Genomic DNA, 14851 nt, shown 5'->3' on the forward strand with positions numbered 1-14851 from the left:
CCTATCCTTAGCTGTCAGTCAAATGTATTCTCACTACTTAATAATTTTGTTTCCTTTACATTCAATTTCTTTCAATGAAATAACACTTCTATAAGCAAATTACTGCTTTCCATAACTGAGCTTTGTATTGATAGGTGAGCTTGGCGTAATAATGAAATGACACACATTTTTCTCAGTGAAACACCTCACAGATGATAAAGTTTCTCTCCTGTTGAAGTCAGTGGCATTAATGGAGTTGGACTGTGGCTATTGTATACATAAAAAATAGTGAACTTAAAATAGAACAATAATGTTTATAGTGAAGGATTCAAGTGATTCATACTAGCTAAAGGGACTGAGACCTAAGTACAGTGGTACCTTGGGTTACATACGCTTCAGGTTACATACGCTTCAGGTTACAGACTCCGCTAACCCAAAAATAGTGCTTCAGGTTAAGAACTTTGCTTCAGGATGAGAACAGAAATCGTGCTCCAGCGGCATGGCGGCAGCAAGGGGGCCCATTAGCTAAAGTGGTGCTTCAGGTTAAGAACAGTTTCAGGTTAAGAAAGGACCTCCGGAACGAATTAAGTACTTAACCCGAGGTACCACTGTACCTAATAGATCACCTCATGAGTAGGAACCACTTCAAGCCTTATGACTGGCAAGGGAGGCCCTGTTAGTGTTGGTGCTGCTGAACGTTGCCCAACTGCGAATGATTCATGACAGGGCATTCTCAATAATGGTTCCCCATTTATGGAATGCCCTCCCTAGCGAAGTGTGTCTTTCTCCCTCATTACTAATATCAGGAGGAATTTTAAAACATCCCTGCCTTTTCAGAAAAGGAATGGAAGGACCTATCCATCTCTCGATTTCTCGATTTCTCATTTTTCCCATTTTAAATTCAGTTCTCCACATTTTACAGCAATCTTACCCTGTTTATGTCGGGATTTTTAAGGACAAATCCTTTAAAAAAATGCAGTCTTACACGGTTGGAGGCTGTACATACAAGGTGGTTTGTGGGACACCTTTTTCTTTCTTTTAAGAAAATATCTGAAAGTTGCTTGGGAGAGTGGCGCCACGTGAATGAAATCTATTTTTAAAATGCTCCAGGAAGTGAGTGTACTTCATAATATGCCAATCTCTTACTGGATAATTTACAGGGGTGGGTGAGAGATGGCTGCCTGTACAATTTCACAGGAAGGGGTTGCACACTATGACGTACAGTCACTTCCTGGATCATTTAAAAATAGTTTTTACCTGTGCGGCCCAACACTGCTGGGCTTCTCCAGGGAGCTTTAGCATGCTGGCTTAAAAAGAGAAAACGCAGCCCTGGTACCACCTCTTAGGACATTTGATGTATACTGTTCTAGGCAACCTTGAAATTGCTAGCTGTGAGGATATATGATCATTTCTCAAATGTTTTCAGGTGTCTTATTTATTTATTTTTCAATTGTAGCGTTTGGCTGGCTTGTTGTTTGGCACCCTGGGCTCCTCTGGGAGGAAGGGCAGGACAGAAATTTAATCAGTCAGTGAATAATAATAATAAACTGGCTTTCTGTGTTTACTTGCCTCTCGCCGGGATTTCTGTGATGATATATAATTTGATTTCTAGTCACCCTCCCCCGGCTCAATGTTTGCAAATTGGGAGAGATCCGTGAAAGAGGTTGATGTTTTCTCTTGCCTTTCCAGCTGAAAGACGGAGATAAATCCATATCGATATTCATGTGGAAGACTGTTTTTAAGTACAACAAACCCCACAAAGTGGGTCTTAAGGATGCAAGCCAGTGCACAGTTTCTTGGACAAAGCTGCATCGAACACAGTGGTTCTAGCCTCTGTACACAATGGATTGTACCACAGCTCACTAGTTATTCCTAACATGTCATTTGCTGTTAATTTCTTTCTAGGTGAGAAACGCATTTTAGAAAACAGAATATCAGGAGTTTGGTGGTTTGTTTAATTAAACTTGCAATGGGAACAAGTGCGAAATGAGAGCCCATCTCTCAGATACCTTCAGAAGCAGGTGCTCCCTGGAAACAAGGCTGGAATACTGCAGTCTAACACATTTCTTGCTCTATTAGCTTTATAGGTTTGGCTCAGATAAAACAGTCTATTCTAATCAGCTGTTTAAACAAGACAAATGGAAACCATAACATATCTACATGCAGCATAAGATATTGATTTCAACCATGGCTGCCCTCCTTGTTACAGGATACCAGTAATTGCACCTACTTGCTCAGCTCAATGGATGCAGGGTAGTTTTGCGATCATTTATGGCTATCCTTTAAACTGCAGTATAGGTAGATTTTTGCATTGATCTCTCTGGGGCTAAATTGCAGGAGACCCTTTAGATGGATCAATTTGGTACATTAGTGTAAAAGCAGAAAGATAGGAAATGGGACAAAACAGGTGGTTTTATCTCCATATGCAGGGGTAGCCAAAGTGGTGCCCTCTGGAGAACATTAAATGTCAAGTCCTATCAGCCCCACCACATTGGGCAGTGATAATGGGAGTTGTAGTCCAACAGCATCTAAAGGGTATCTCGTTGGCTTTCTCTTGCTTTAAGCGGGTATTTTAATCAGGCCATTGATCCATATACTCTTGTATTCTACTTTCCAACTGGCAGCAATTTTCTGGACCTCCTTCCCAGTATTGCTGCATGAGCTATTTCAAACAGAGACTAAATTTGTGGACCTATATGTGCAAAGGATGTGCTCTCCTTTATGCCTGATCGATGGCATATTTCTGCTCAGACTGTTATGGACACAGCCTACCCAGCTCTACTGCCCCACCCCATCTGTGAAACAGACAGAATATACTAACACAGGCTGCATATGTGGACTTAGGCTATGCTCTGCACCTCCACAGTCCCATTCAAACAGATGCTAGGTGGGTTCTCCTGCTTCTTTTGGTCCTTGCTATGTCAATGAATGATGGCTTCAGACATTACATTATGAAGACAAAGCAAGCACTGGAATCACCCACATTCCTTCTTTCTACTCTACACGGGAGCATCCACAAAGGAGAGATCACACACATCTTCCTCTGTAGAAAGGTACTGGAAGAGCTCAGCCTGCATCAGAGGCTTGCTCATCTCACAGCTGACCTCTTTGGATAATGCAATGCAAGGCACAAAGTGCAATCCCTGGGGAGTTGTTCCCTCCCCTCTCCCCCAGGGTTGTAACATCCGAAGCTGTGCTGGGTGCAGAAAAAGCACATTTCTTATTGCAAGCTTTGCCAAAATGCCCCCATCAGAGACTAAATGCAGAGTCGCTTTAGAAAAGGGTTCCACACACTGCTGTGCAGCACTGCCAGCAAATATCAAAATATATTATTAAAAAAATGATTTACTTTTACTGTTCACTTCCCAGAGCTGTGATAATATAACTGCTTTTTCAGCTACCTCATCTTGGATGAAATTCATTCCAGCTGCCAAGGGACCCATCTGTGGATGCTTATTCTCGAAGAGCTTTTCTTCGTAGGAATATTCCTGCAAGATTTCCTGATGCCTTTAGATGCTGTCATTGCCAATTTGTGGCTTGCGGGGGGGGGGGGGGCACCCTCCTCCATCGAAGACTCACGGGATATTTGTTTTATATAGCTGTGTGCTTAAACGATCCTTTCTCCCTGTCACAGTATAATGCTTCCATAAAGATAATGTATAATGTTGCTTGTCAAATGCAGATGGGTGACTGGACGTACCCTAATATGGAATTAAATGAGAATTCTTGTTGTTATTTTTACCTTTGGCATGAAGACTTGGCTTAGACCCCATAATGCTTGCTAAAGTTTTTGGGTCTCATTTTCTCCTGGCTGAGGGTAATCAGTAGCAAGAGCTAGGAGAATGTATTGTTCAAGAAACCTTCCCTCAGCATTTTAATTGAATGAAATCTTGATATGATATTTAGCCAAAGCCGGGGCAAGAGAAACTTCTTGCAGAGCACTCACAACACTATTCAGCTCCTTATTACCACATTTTCCTCTGGAACTCCATACCACAAGCTCATCATGGGACAAAAGGAAGGGAACATGGCAGCGACAAAGTTACTCCTGAAACATTACTAGACTCAACAGAACCAGGTTGTGTCTCTGACCAAACTATCCTTGAGGGCCTATTCTTTTCTTGGTTGGCATTTCATTATATGATCTGCTTTAATAACATAACATTACCTCATACAGTCCTTTGCATTTGAGGGGATAATATGGGATCATGAGGTGAAAGTACTGTAGACATTTAGCAATTTAGCCGGAAGGCCATAACGTTCTGTTCACCAAAGGTAAGTCCTATTAAGAGTGTTCCAAACATGGTGTTTAAAGAGGTTTAGCATGTTGCTGTATGAATAAGAGAGCAGAGGGCACACACTGCAATAGCAAGAGTCTGGCTAATTGATGGCTGAAGGTGCAGGAATCAAGGAAAATGAATTATTATATTGTACCCTGAGGCTTACAAGGGAAGCCAGCAAGATCCGTACAACAAAGGGTAAAAGAAAACAAGACTGAGTTGTGTGGGGGGAAATAATAATCAAAGTCTGCACTACACAGCAACTGATCTTTAATCTAACAAATCCACATGGTTTCATGGACCACCAAGAATAGCCTTTGCCAACCTGGTGCCCTCCTGATGTTTTGGACTGCATCTACCACTGGCTCCAACTAGCGCAGCCATTGTGGGGACTGAGCTGTGGGCCTCCAGGGTTTGGAGTCAGGAAGGTTTCCCTATTTATCTTCACGGTGGGGCCCAGGCAATGGGTCTGTGCCTTGTCATGCCCTTTGGCTGGATAAGGTTTGCCTCACCCAAGTCAGTTAACTTAGAATAGTTTCCCACAGAAGTCTGCCATAATAAATGTTGTCTGGGTTCAAGTCATTTCCTGTTTCTTAACTCTTTGACTCTAAACATGGGAATTCCATTTAGCCAGTCAGTTCCATTGCTCGGGCGCCAGGTGTTGTAGCCAGAAGTTGCTGAACTTCAATTTCCATCAGCCACAGCTTGCATAATCAGTTGTTACGGATGATGGGAGTTGTAGTCCAGCAACAACTGTAGGGCTGCAAGTTCCCCATCCCAACCATAGTTATTAGCTGGGGATATATTTATTCTCTATGGCAACCCTTCCAAACTGGTGCCATACAGATATTGGACCACAGCTCCCATCATCTCTGAACATTTGGCTGGGCCTGATGGGAGTTAGAATCCAGAATAATCCGGAGTTGGTGAAGGCAGTGGCGAACATGCACACTCCACTACCAGGAGCAGATAGCAGGCAGGGGTGTGGCTGGCACCCCCGGGGGCATGGCACGCTGCCCGTGAGGGCGTGGCGCACCACCCGCAGGGGTGCGGCGCGTGTTCTGGGGGCATGACATGCTATCTGTGGGGGCATGTCACCTGGCTGATGGGGGAGTGCACGGCATGTGTCTGGGGGGGGTGTGCTGCGATGGCACTCTACTGAAATGGTGGTGCCATGGGAGGTCCGCTCCCTCCGCACTCCCGTTCCTCCGCCAGTGGGTGAAGACAACTTGATGGGTCAGCTTCAGACTTCCTATGAGAGGAGTTCTGGTCACAGGAAGCTCCCACTGAAGGAAGTGGGAAGGCAATTTTTGCTACCTCCCTCTTCCCCTGCAGCCTCTCCACTATTTCCTGGTGGTTGGAAGCCCTTCAGAGTTGGGGCTGCAGGGGAAAACCATCTCCTCGTCTTCCTCCAGCATAGGTGTGGCAAATCTTTAGTCCAACAGATGTTGCTGAACTCTAACTCCCATTATCCCTGGCCATTTTCATGCTTGCAGGGGATGATGAGAGTTCAGCAACATCTGGAGGACCAAAGGATTTCTACACTTGTTCCAATGGGACCCCACACTGAATTGGAGTCTCTTCTGCAGATGACTCCAAATATGACTATGTCTTTAAATAGATGGCTTTAATTAAATATTAAAGCCATTTAAGCCAGTAGCCATCATCACATCTTAGAGCAGCAAATTCCATAAGTTAATTCTGCATTTCCCGAAGATATGTTTTCATTTTCCTGCCTAACTCCACTGCCAGTCAATTTGATTTGATGACCCCAAGTTCTAGTACTCTGAAAGAGGAAGATGTGTATCTCTTTTCACTCTCTCCACTCCATTTATAACTTTACAAAACCACCATATTTTTAATTAAAAGCTTCTAAACACTTTAGCCTTCGCTTATAGGGCAACATGCTTCAACATCCCTTGATTGTGTTTCTTTTCCATGGTAGCCTTTTGGATTTTTTAGATTGGCACATAGTATTCCAAATGCAGCCACACCATCAATGTTCATAAAAGCAGGGGAAGGGCCATAGCTTAGTGGTAGAACATCTGCTTAGCATCCAGAAAGCCCCGGATTCAATATCAGGCACGTCCAGTTTGGGCCAAGGTTGCCCCATCTGAAATCCTGGAGAGCCAACCAGTGTTAAAAATACTCCAGTAGTGGGACCTATGTGAACATACATTGTCTTATACAGTGGTACCTCGGGTTACAGACGCTTCAGGTTACATACGCTTCAGGTTACAGACTCCGCTAACCCAGAAATAGTACCTTGGGTTAAGAACTTTGATTCAGGATGAGAACAGAAACCGCGCAGCGGCGGCGGGAGGCCCCATTAGCTAAAGTGGTACCTCAGGTTAAGAACAGTTTCAGGTTAAGAACGGACCTCCAGAACGAATTAAGTTCTTAACCAGAGGTACCACTGTAGTGACAATGGACTCTCCAGGTGTCTCTCCTAGCTTTCCCTGGTGTGTCTCTTCCAGAGAGATGCCTCTCCAAGCTGTACCTGGAGATGCCAAGGATTGAACCTAAGACTTTTTTGCATGCAAAGCATATGCCCTGAGCCACAGCCCTTCCCTTTTATCCTGGCTACTGTGATTCCTAGGGACGCGGGTGGCGCTGTGGGTTAAACCACAGAGCCTAGGACTTGCTGATCAGAAGGTTGGCGGTTCAAATAGCCACGACGGGGTGAGCTCCCATTCCTCGATCCCTGCTCCTGCCAACCTAGCAGTTCGAAAGCACGTCAAAATGCAAGTAGATAAATAGGGAAGGTAAACGGCGTTTCCGTGCACTGCTCTGGTTCGCCAGAAGCAGCTTAGTCATGCTGGCCACACGACCCAGAAGCTGTACGCCGGCTCCCTCAGCCAATAAAGCGAGATGAGCGCTGCAACCCCAGAGTCGGTCACAACTGGACCTAATGGTCAGGGGTCCCTTTACCCTTTACCTTTACTGTGATTCCTACCATGAATCTTGCCGTTCTCAGTACTACTGAGACATTGGTGTTTTCATTCCGTGGGCCACCACAAAATCAAGATCTCTTTCCTAGATAGTCATAACCGTTTCAGTTCCTACATATACATAAGATCCTTTGCCTTAATGTGCATCAGTTTAGGCTTTCATTTTGTTGCCCATTTACCCAGCTTCAGCCATGGCTCATGAGGTGAGGCGGAACTACTAGCTTCACTGCAGATGGCTTGCTGTTGCTTATTGGGAGGCATGGGGTGGAAGAGAGGTTTTGGTGCTGCAGATGAACTGGCAGGGATTACACTTGCAGCACATCAACCTCCCCTTGTCTCACCCCTCCCAGTATGCAAGAGATAACCACCCACTGAAAGGCTAGCATAGGGGCTCACCTGGCAATCTGCTTCTGCCCAGTTTGGGGAGATCCCTTTCAAGCTGTTTGAATCATCACCATCCTGAATTATTTGGTGTCATCCACTAAGACCCGTCCCTTCTCACTCCAGTATCCTTTCTTTGAAGGTGAAAGAGTGATGGTCCCTTGGGGAATCTCACTGCTTATTTCCTTCCATTGTGAAAAGCGTCAGCTGACTCCCATTTCATTGTCTTTAACCAGTTATTGATCAGCAAGAGGACTTGTCCTCTTATTCCCTGGCTGCTACGTTTCCTTAGACTCAGGAAGGGACTTTGTCAAAATTCCAAGTTTATAATGCAGCATAGGCAGTTCTTATGAGGCTTTAATGTTGAGTAATATTGTTATAGTTATAGTCATTATCATTTCAGCATGAGTAGCCAGTACTGCATAATTTAATAATATTACATGTCTTTAAAAAATTATTCATCCTCCAGCCATGAGTCATGACATGAGATTTTATTAGGAGAAAGACAATAGATTTATTTGTAAAATCTTTGCCGGAATTCTGATTTTTAAGGAAGTTTTCTAGACTGCACAAAGGCTTGCCATGTTTTGACTATGGTTACAGCCCTTTGGGTATATTTCTTCACTTTATTTATTTCAAAACAATGCAGTGAAAGGAAGCTCTCAGTACTGCTGCTTTTTGAGTTCTTCTTTTCCAACAATTCTTTCCCTGTATTTGAAGTATTCGATAGCTCCTTTCACACCACCAATGTATAGTGGTGGAAGGGAAGTGGGGCTGTGTTGCTAGACCTGTCCCAAATCTCATGCCCTCCCCGACTTCACCCCTTCAACATCTGAACAGGAGCTGTAATTCATTGTTTCTGACCATACCTGCCACACATTACCAGGGATAAGCATCTTCGTATCTACACATCTAAACACTTTCCAGCTTCTCCAAAGATGGAGCCAACACTTGCAGTTTCAGGCTATTTCTCAGCAGTTGCTGTGGAAGAAAAAAACTAATAGGACTGGGCTCCTGCACTGGCTATCTCCAAATTTCCTCTGTTGTTTTAAAGCTAATCTAATTGGCTGGCTATCTCAGGAATGAATGTCAGGATTCTGTGTAGCATCAACTGAGGAATATCTTTGACAAAGTAGCCACTTCCTTATGGTTTCATCCTCTAGACTGTGGATTGGCAAACCAGATGTTCAGAGACCTTCAGACAAATCCCCTCAGTTGGATCTAGACATTACCACTAACAGAAAGGATCTGTTTTTGGCTATGATTAAACTCAGCAGGAAGAGTCACAACGAATTGCGCTAAATGAAGCATGACCTTACAAAGTCTTAATACAGATCAAACCGATTTAGGTTTTTGTTCTGTTTCTCCCTTCATGGTTCTGCACATGAAGCACAAAATAGACAGGAAGGTAGGGGAAAGGACAGAAAGAACATTACAATAATGTGCCTACGTATCTGTGGTTTCAAAGCTAATTTAAAACCTTCAAACGAAAAGCAAATGGTAGTGATATTGTTTACTACTGCCATAATCTTTCCAGCGCCTTCAGCAGTTTGTTTGGATCAGGTTCTGAATGTCTGCTAAGAAATGGTTTGGAGAAGGATAGTATAGTTAATTAAATAAAGATGGACATGTGAAAATAATGGAAATCCGCCATGGAAATGGCCTTGGGAACTGTGGCTGCTGATTTTGAGGTCATTCTAAAAGGAAGTTCAGTTTGATGTATCAAAACAGCTAGTACATCAAAGCTCTGTACAGGAGTTGTTTATAAGACTATATACTCTCCTGTGCAAAGATTTTGGCTAAAGTCACAAGCAGGGATGGGGAATCAAACACATGCAGTTCACAATTAAAGGAGAACCTACATTCTGAAACAATATGTGCACTAAAGCATAGATATTTTTCAAATTTTACATTTCTTCAAATTTTGCAATGCATTTTTCCAGACAAGCAATGTGTGCAAAAATGCATATGTAAGGCCAAGGTGTATATAAAACTGTGTATACAGCTTAAAATAGCATACAAAATGCATTAGATTTGGGGAAATTGCATTGCAAAAATGTGTTTCTTAGGCAAAACTGCGTACAAAAACATGGCAGTTACAATAAATTTGCACTAAAATGCTAATGAATTTTCATGAGAACCTTATCCCCCCCCCCAATTTTATTTTATTTTTTTACAAACAGATATGGAAATGTGGAGAACTGAAAATTAGCAGCCATCTCAGGTCACCTGGTGGTAAAACCACCCCTTCCCCAGTTGAATGAACTTTCAGCTTTCTCCACATGGACATTATTTCCCAAACCTGAAGAACAGCATGGTTTATCTTACATTACCTACTGGAGCTGCTTTTGGAATACCACTTTATAATATCAATGAATATTTGCATGATATGAGAGCATTACAAACCCTGCTGGAAATCATGAATGTAAATGAGTTAATAAAAAAGGCAATATATTATTTAGTATTTTTTTCAGTGGGTTACTTTAGAGCTGTCCATTAATAAGCATCAAGTAATTTAAAGTTGAGGGGGAACAGAAAACACATTATGCCTCCTGATGAAACACATTTTCAGTCAATTTCTTCCTCCCCCCCTTCTCGAAATATTGCCAATCAAACACCAGGACACTGCTGACTGTTAATCATTGCCAAGTGTTCAGAGCTGATAAGCCTAATGGCAGAGAAAGGGGGGAAGCATTCATTCCTAAAGAGAAAGATTAAATTCTGTACTAACAGAAGATGAAAACCCATTATGATCAAACTGGATAGATTCAATCACTGGCTGATTCTGAACAAATTATGCAAAATAACAGATTGTAGAATTGTGCGTAATTTATTCAGTTTACAGAATGCAACTTCACACAGAATTTTGAATACAGAATACACACTTTTTTTGAAGAGTTAAAAATAATGTTTAACCAGACAAGCAACATGAATGAGCAGTGCTTTGCAATGTGTCCTGAGCTAAGAAATTAACACACACACACAAACACAGGAGTGTGCTATCGTAACATTTAAAAATGTTGTCTGGATTGGTTAATGGAAGGTGCCTTAGCAGATAACCTTTTATAGGAAAGATTTGACAATCAGACATGTATTTATTTATTTAAACCCTTTTATACCACCTTTTGGGAGGTGGGTGGCGCTGTGGTCTAAACCACAGAGCCTAGGGCTTGCCAATCAGAAGGTCAGAGGTTTGAATCCCCACGATGGGGTGAGCTCCCGTTGCTTGGTCCCAGCTCCTGCCAACCTAGCAGTTCGAAAGCACATCAAAGTGGAAGTAGATAAATAGGTACCGCTCCGGCGGGAAGGTAAAAGGCATTTCTGTGTGCTGCTCTGGTTTGCCAGAAGTGGCTTAGTCATGCTGGCCACATGACCCAGAAGCTGTCTGTGGACAAATGCCGGCTCCCTTGGCCTATAGAGAGAGATGAGCACGCAACCCCAGAGTCGTCCGGGACTGGACCTGACAGTCAGGGGTACCTTTACCTTTACCTTTATGCCACCTTTTAACCATAACAAAGGCCCCTGAGGTGGTTTAGGTGAAAAGAAAATGCCATAACACCAGTTTAAATGATAGCTGAGTTAAAGCATTACAGAGAGAGAGAGAGAGAGAGAGAGAGAGAGAGAGAGAGAGAGAGATTGAGCAGAGTTAAAACCCGTAGGGTTGCATCCATTGCTGCTGTTCTGTCTGTGCAATAGAACTTCTTCACCCCCTGTATCTCCCCCGCACCCTCAAAATCTGGGGTTGGCATACTTTCTGGAGCAGCTGGAGAAAGTAAGAGGAAGGGAGAGGAAGGGGAAGTTTCATTGTGCAAACGTAACTCAGCTCATGGCAAACCCTCTCTTTCGAATGTTAAAAACATGTTACAATTCAAGCAGAATAAAAATGTTTTCATTGCTTGCTTTAAAAGTCACCACAGATGGGGCAAGTCTATCTTCTCTAGGAAAGGAATTTCATAACTGCAGAAGACACTCTGTCCTGCATTCCCACCAACCAAATCTCAGAAGATGCTCTCGACTTATGGACAGGTTTATGTGGGAGGAGTCTGTCTTTCAGATATCCTGGCCTTGAGACACTTCAGACTTGAGAAACAAGCATCAGCACCTTGAATTTGGGCCAGAATCTAATTGCAAGATGTTGCAATTGATCGGGGCTATGAATCAGGGTTTGAAGCGGCCACCTCGGGTGACAGAAGCCCCCAAGGCAGTGCCCTCCTGGTCACCCCTGCCCTGCCCTGCCACCTCCACTTCTGATTTCCGGAAAGATGTAGCCAGAAATGGGCAACGATGCTCACATTGCTTCTCTGCCAGAGGGGGGTGTGGCACAGCGATGGTACCAGCGGAGGTGAGTGGCCCAGGGGTAGAGGTGGCATGGCACAGAGGGGTGGAACTTGGATGGCACAGAGGGGTGGCACAGTGGATTCTTGCAATTTGTACAAGATTGGGGTAATATCATCTAAAAAAAGAGTACACCAGAAAGCTATCTGGCTTCTTCATTTTGGGGAAGCTGCAGTTTCCAAGCAAGCCTTGTGCACATTAATTTGGTTTGTATTTATGCCAAAGTTAGGCAAATGTTATCATTGATTAATATTGCCTGGTCTGCTATACAATGACCCTCTGAATTCTGGGGAAATCACAGTGGGTGAATGTATCTGCTTTTGTTTCTGGAATAGCACTGATGTCTGTGTGTTCTCTTTATGGGTTAAGAATGTGCATCAGTGCATAGGCACTTTAATTAAACCACAGCTGAGAAATACATTTTGATGTGAGCACATTGATTCCTTTTTGTGCTGTGATTGAATCAATGCTCAAATGCATTGGTGTATTTTAGTAACCTATAGGAAAAGGAAGAAAAACGTAGCCGAAAACTGCAGCAAACTATGTGCCCCAGTACTGAAATTACTTTTAGAAATTCTGCAGCTCATATCAGAAGCGAGACGAGGCAGAATGAGGGGAGAACAATAACTGAACTAGCAGACCTTAGCCCTGCTTAATAGGACAGAACAAAAATGAGCTATGCATGAGCTGCAGTCTTGATCCCAAAGAATATTACATTTTAAGCACAGTACCCAAAAATTATCTATATTGTAGTCTGCTTGTGGCAATCAAGCCTCTGCAATCAGTTGCCTGAGCTGGTATGATGGGCCTGAATGTTCACAAATATCTCAATTACTTAGGATTCCAAGCTGTCAGGCTGTTTCAAGTCCTTCTCCAACTTCTGTAAGAGAGGGGGAAGTCACAGAAGCTCCCAGAGGCAAGAGAATGAGTGTAGAATAGCAAAGAGGGTCAACAACAGTGATGTTAAGGACTGGATTTCATATTCTTGTATCAGTATATTATTATTATTATTATTATTATTATTATTATTATTATTATTATTATGCTTGCAACCAAAAAAGTCTCCAAACAATTTATCTTTATGAATTATTTGTATATTGGGGATTATTAATAGCAATACATTTATTATTTTTCTGTGAAATAAAATCTTAGAGAAGAAGAAGAAGAGTTTGGATTTGATATCCCGCCTTTCACTCCCCTTCAGGAGTCTCAAAGCGGCTAACATTCTCCTTTCCCTTCCTCCCCCACAACAAACACTCTGTGAGGTGAGTGGGGCTGAGAGACTTCAAAGAAGTGTGACTGGCCCAAGGTCACCCAGCAGCTGCATGTGGAGGAGCAGAGACTCAAACCAGGTTCCCCAGATTACAAGACTACTGCTCTTAACCACTACACCACACTGGCTCTCGTAGCCCGGTAAACAGTATCTCTCTACCTGTCATTTTATGGACTGATTGCACATGGTGTGATCTAGACTCTCAGACTAAATGTCTATTGCAGAAAATATTTCAAAGTCATCATGACAGGTTGTAATGAAATAACCTAAACTCTGTTTGAATCGGAATGTCATAATGAAGGCTTGAATATCACTCTAGTCCAAACCTTGAACGGAAGGTAAATTCAAGCAAGGCAACCATATAATGAATGATGTAAATCACAGCAGGCACTGGAAATGAGATGCCCCACTTTCTCTTTGGTCTCTTGTGAACTCATTAAGGCAGCAAATATGTTTCCGAGAGCAGCTGAAACCACGTAAAGAAAATATTGGTACCTATAACATGAAATACTTTCAACTGAGAAGACAATTATTTCAGCGTTAGGCACTGCGGCTGGTGTTCAGCACAGGGCTTCCGTCACCAAAAGCTTCCAAATCTATGAAGCAAATTTTGTTTTAAATTAATTGATACATGGTGTTTCATGTTTTTAAATGACGTGCACTTCATCTTGCCTTACAACAAAGTGAAAATTTGTGGTAAGATTAAGTAGTACAAGCAGCTGATCAGTGGAGCGGGACAATCTATGTAGGTAACAAGTCTGTGCTAGCAAAATTCAGTTTTCTTCAGTATTTAGATTCCTATGTAAACCTGTAGTAGTAGTAGTAGTAGTAGTAGTAGTAGTGTTAATAATATTAATAATAATAATTTATACCCCACCCATCTGGCTAGGTTTCACCTGCATACCTGCAGGAGCGCCTCCACCCCTATTGTTAAGCCTGGAAACTGAGGCCCAGCTCCAGTGGTCTTCTGGCGGTTCCCCACTGTGAGAAGTGAAGTTACAGGGAACCAGGAAGAGGGACTTTTTGGTACTGGCTCCCAGCCTGTGGAATGCCCTCCCATCAGATAGATAACCAATTACATGACTTTCTGAAGGCATCTGAAGGCAGCCCTGTGTTGGGAAGTTTTAAATGCTTGATGTTTAGTTGTGTTTTTATATTATGTTTGAAGCTGCCCAGAGCAGCTGGGGAAACCCAGCCAGACTGGCAGGGTATAAACAATAAATTGTTGTTGTTGTTCTTGTTCTTGTTCAAGCTTGGTGGAAACATGCCCCACTCCTCAAAAAGGATCTCAAAAATGGTCAAACATAGGAACCTTTAAACAGCCTTGCAGAATGACATAATATTACCAGCTCTTTCAGGCTATGCAAATTTCATCTACATAGTTTAGACAAAAAAGGTACCTTTGTTAGCCTCTCTCAGCAAAATCAGTTTCTTACATTGCACTTCTTTGCATATCTACTCAGAAATATGTCTCTGGGACATGCGAACTCCCAGGTAAGTGTGCACATATAGCAGGGATGGGGAATAATATGCCTTTCACATGTCATCAGACTACAATACCCATCATGCCTGGCCATCCTGATTGGGGCTAATGGAAGTTGGCCAACAACATCTGGAGCACCACACATTTCCGTCTCCTGGTGTATACAGTT

Source organism: Podarcis filfolensis, assembly GCF_964270895.1.
Source record: "Podarcis filfolensis genome assembly, chromosome: 7".
Taxonomy (NCBI): Eukaryota; Metazoa; Chordata; class Lepidosauria; order Squamata; family Lacertidae; genus Podarcis; species Podarcis filfolensis.